The 4,450-nt window shown below is 47.9% G+C and overlaps 1 protein-coding gene across 1 annotated transcript in view; it reads left to right on the forward strand.

Annotated features, from left to right (window-relative positions):
- Window positions 1-4,450, forward strand: part of LOC107300978 (probable phospholipid-transporting ATPase VA) — a 104,284-nt gene that overhangs the window by 17,126 nt on the left and 82,708 nt on the right. The gene's annotated exons all lie outside the window — the stretch shown is intronic.

The following is a 4,450-nucleotide window of genomic DNA, read 5'->3' on the forward strand; positions in this document are numbered from 1 at the left end:
GGGGGATGTGTCGAGTAGAGTGGTTGAGAGGGAGAGGAAGAGGGAAGGAGGTAGAAAGAAGGAGGAGGGAAGTAGGTTGGAGAGAGGGAATGTGGTCCTGTGAGGCTGTTGAGCATTTTAGAATAGGAGGTTTTTTAGTACAAGAATGGAGGCTCGATTGACCTACAGGACCACATTTGGAAGAGGAGGAGGGAAGGAGGGGGGATGTGTAGAGTAGAGTGGCCGAGAGGGTGGAGAGGAGGGAAGGAGGTAGAAGGAAAAGGGAAGTAGGTTGAAGAGAGGGAATGCGTTCCTGTGAGGCTACTGAGCATCTTAGAATGGGAGGTTTTTTTAGTTTGTTTGTTTTTATTAATTGTATTATTGACTTATGCCATAATTGTATGTTTGTTTATTTCGGGGGAAAAAAAATCAATAAAATTTGTTTATAAAAAAAAAAAAAAAAGAGTGCCTGTGGGGGCCTGGCCAGGAGTGGGACAGATCTGAGGGTCTCTGGCAGAAAGGGGTGGGACCAGGGCAGAGGCCATCAAGCCGGATATGTGAAGTAGGTGAGGGCCATTTGCTGGCCACTTCGAGGCGATGGTGCATTTCTTCATTCCTCATAAAGGGTGACACCTCCCCCACATGCACCCAGGGGGTGGGGCCGACGCAGCAGGGACTGCTTCCTCGCTGTTTCTAGATGGCCTTGTGGAGCTAAGACTGAATGCATTTCAGCATAGATGGCCACCACAAAATTGTACATTGGCTCCCGGCCGGCCTGGGCCAGGGCCACGGCAGCAGAGGCCATTCCCTCACTGTTTCCAGGATGGCTTCGCAGGCCACATGAAACCACTTCGTGGGCCGCATCCGCCCCCCAGGCCTTGTGTTTGACATGTCTGATCTAGAATCTTTCATTTATTATTACAGCCATGAAAGGAACTTCTTATTACTTTTGCAGTGTGTAGGCTTCCTAAGAAGATGGCCTTTTGCCTTGTGATTGGAGTATCTTAGATACAGAAGCATTTTTAAGGAACAAAATAATAGAATTCTAACTTTCTGATGCCTTTTTTGCAGTTTCATAACAAAGGGGAAATCTTTAATTACAGCAGAATCCTGTAATGCTAATAACCATCAGGACAAAATGGACTTATTTATTTGCTATTTCCTATTGTAATGGGAGACTTCTAAATGTGAGGATATCATTTTTTGTGTTAATCTTTTCCTCATATCTCTAGAACAGGATACAGTGGAAAAGATGCTCTCTAATTAGGCTTCACAAACATTGTTACAGCATTGTAACTTTAAAGCTGATTGTGTCCACTCAGCATAAGCAGCATGATGAAGTAAAAAGCAAGAAGCTTAATAAGGATATTTTTTGTGGGTATTTTTATTTGTTTGTTTTTGCTCTTCTAAAAAATTGTGGTGATACTTTTATTTTTATATATTGTAGAGAACTGAGGGTATAAATATTTTCCACTAGCCTCATTTAAAGTTTTCAAAACACTATAAATCATTCTTATGAAACTTGACTGGAGCAAGTAAGGAATTGACCGGCCTTGCTGTTCTTTACAGCATATTTCCAGCTTGTCAAAGACATTCCATGAGCTATTACTGTGGGTAGGGTGGCCAGAAAGCCTGCCAATATTGCCAAAAAACAGACTGATTCTTCTTTCATGAGCTCTCTTCTCAAAGAAATCTAGAAATATTTACTGCAAGTTGAGCACAAGGAAAGTGGATCATATGGAGAGGGCATGTTGGGTGACAAAGAAGGAATAGCAACCTTTCCCCTTCTATTTGAATGTTTTTGTGTGAAGGAGCCAAATTGTGTGGTATGTTAGTCTTGGCCACCTTCTCGTTAGTAAAAACTTACAAACATTCCTTCAGTTAATGAACAAGAGTGAGTTAAACTTTTGTTTCCTGATCTGTGATAGCAAATCAAAAGCACAGTAGCAATTTGATCTCTGTGAGCTTATCTTAGTGCTTGCAGAGTAGTTGCAGAAAGTCCTTGTTTGTGCATTTGCTCACTCACTGATGAGTAAGAATTCCTGTCAACAGTGTCAGACTCTGTAAGAGAATGGCATGCAGCAGTTTTTTCCTTTCACAAAGGTGAAAATCAAATTTCTGTGGTTGGAGAAGGACTGGGATTCCTTTTTCCAATGATTTTGGCAATTGAATTGGCTCATTTGGAAAGTAGCTAGTTGATGTGTTCTAATATATCTAAATATATCATAGCCAGAACTGGAGGAAAGTGTGGCTTTTTGTTGCAAACAACTAAATAGAATGACAATTATAGATACCTTTTTTAAAAAGAAAAGTACATTCTGTGGTGCTGCTAAGAGAAATGGTGAAATTACTGACAGTTTTCAGTCTCTCTGTGTATCAAACTAATATATGTAAAAGATATATATTCTTTGTTCCTGGGTAAAAGAAAATACGTTCATAAACATACAATTGGTGCAGAATTTAATATAGCTACTCTGAGCTGGGATCAACCTCTGTTTGCTGAGTTCAGCAGCTACAAGGTGTTTGTTTGATTAGCCTGTCCTTAGGATTTCTTCCTAAACATTTGTCAAAGCTATTAAGACATTGCATTTTTGTTCCTTAAAAATCTGCTGAATGAAAACTGAGAATGCAACCACTAAAGTTATATCTTGTCCTATCTTTTGATAAAACCTTCATAAAATTATAAACTGTGAACTTGGAAGGTACCCAGATTGTCATCTACTCCATCTTCCAACTCTGGATCTGCAGTATTCAGTAGCTGTAGGACAGCCATTCAGTCACTAAATAAATAATTCAGATGGAGGCTTTTCCCAAAGCCTATGTCTCTACACATGCCTACTATCTTCTTTCCCATTTGGCTCAAAACAATCAGGATTAAGAAAATACAGAGTAACTTTCTTCCATGGAAACAAGTTAAAGCTGGACCATATGTCTATGCCATGGAATTTCTATGGTAGACAAATAATGAACGCTGCCATGATTGAAGAGTTACTGCTGCAACAGAAGATGGCGGACCTACCAGGGTTAGCTCCGTAACGAAGCGGAGCCCTCGGCAGAAATGGGGGGTTCCTCGAGGGTCGGGGGCTTTGCCGCGACCCCAATTCAGGGTGTCGAGCTCGCCGGCAGCCTGTAGCCTGCTGGGTGACTCCCCGGTCTTCGGCTGGGTGGAGCCACCGGACGGAGGACTCGGCCCGGTGTGGATTCGATCGATCAGGCGAAGGCCGCGGCCTGGCGGAGGATCTGGCCGGGACTCGGCCCCGTGGAAGATCTGGCCCGGACTCGGCCTGCGGCCTGGGGACTCGGCGAGGGCGGAGGCCGCGGCCCGGCGGCCTGGCGGCCCCGCGGAAGATCTGGCCGGGACTCGGCCCCGCGGAAGATCTAGCCCGGACTCGGCCTGCGGACTCGGCGAGGACGGAGGCCGCAGCCTGGCGGCCCCACGGAAGATCTGGCCTGGGGGACTCGGCCTGCGGACTTGGCGAGGGTGGGGGCCGCAGCCCAGCAGTCCGGCGGCCCAGCGGAGGATCCGGCCCGAGGGACTCGGCCTGCGGACTCGGTGGTGGATCCGGCCCGAGGAACTCGGCCTGCGGACTTGGTCCGGCGGAGGATTTGGCCGGCGGAGGATCTGGCTGGGTTTCGGCCTGCGGAGGATCTGGCTGGCGGGGGACTCGATGAGGAGGACCCGGCGAGGGCCCGGTGAGTGCGCCCGGGCTTGGCGGGAGTTGGTGAGTGCCCGATGGACGCAGATACCTGATACCTGTGCCTGTGCCTGTGGAGGCTGGAGGCCGGGGGAGGCCAAGCAGGACAATGACAACTATCGTGGCCAGTCTCCTCTTTTCATCTTTTCTCATCCACCTCAGGTTCCTGAATTAGAACTAGAACTAACCATCATGAGGACTTTCCCCCCCCCCTTTTCTCTGCTGTTGGACCTCCTATTCATGATCGGAACATATTCCAGGATGGAACTGCTGGCCCTGCACGATTCCCCCCTCGCGCAGGCATGGCCCGGTACAATCTCAAGGGCCGGCCTCAGTGAAGGGGTGTGGAACCCCGAGAGGTGGTATGCAGCAAAAAAGGAACTAAAAAAAGAAAAATTGAGAGTTTTCCTAGAGGGGTGTTTTGTTAAATTTTTAGGGGGTTCGGGGATGGCCAGGGGAGGCAAGGGGGATGCCTCTCTGAGGCCAAGGCCAGACCTGTCTGAGGGACGCGGCATCAGAACGGTGAGGGAGGAGGTTGGGGGGTCAAGGGAGGGTGGTGTGATCAGTACGGTCAGTGGGAGGGGCAGATATGGCGGGAGCAGAGGACCATATCGGGTTTTGGGAGCTGTCTACAAGCTTGTGGATGCTCCGGTCCTCAGGGCTCTACTCGGCCCCCAGGGATCTTAGATCCTCGGGCCCGGGATCACCGGCTGATGTTATGCAATGCCAGGTCCGTGGTAAATAAGGCCCCCCTCATCCAAGATCTTATTCAAGAG

The sequence above is a fragment of the Protobothrops mucrosquamatus genome, unplaced genomic scaffold (genome assembly GCF_001527695.2).
Source record: "Protobothrops mucrosquamatus isolate PMUCROS unplaced genomic scaffold, P.Mucros_1.0 scaffold_19, whole genome shotgun sequence".
Taxonomy (NCBI): Eukaryota; Metazoa; Chordata; class Lepidosauria; order Squamata; family Viperidae; genus Protobothrops; species Protobothrops mucrosquamatus.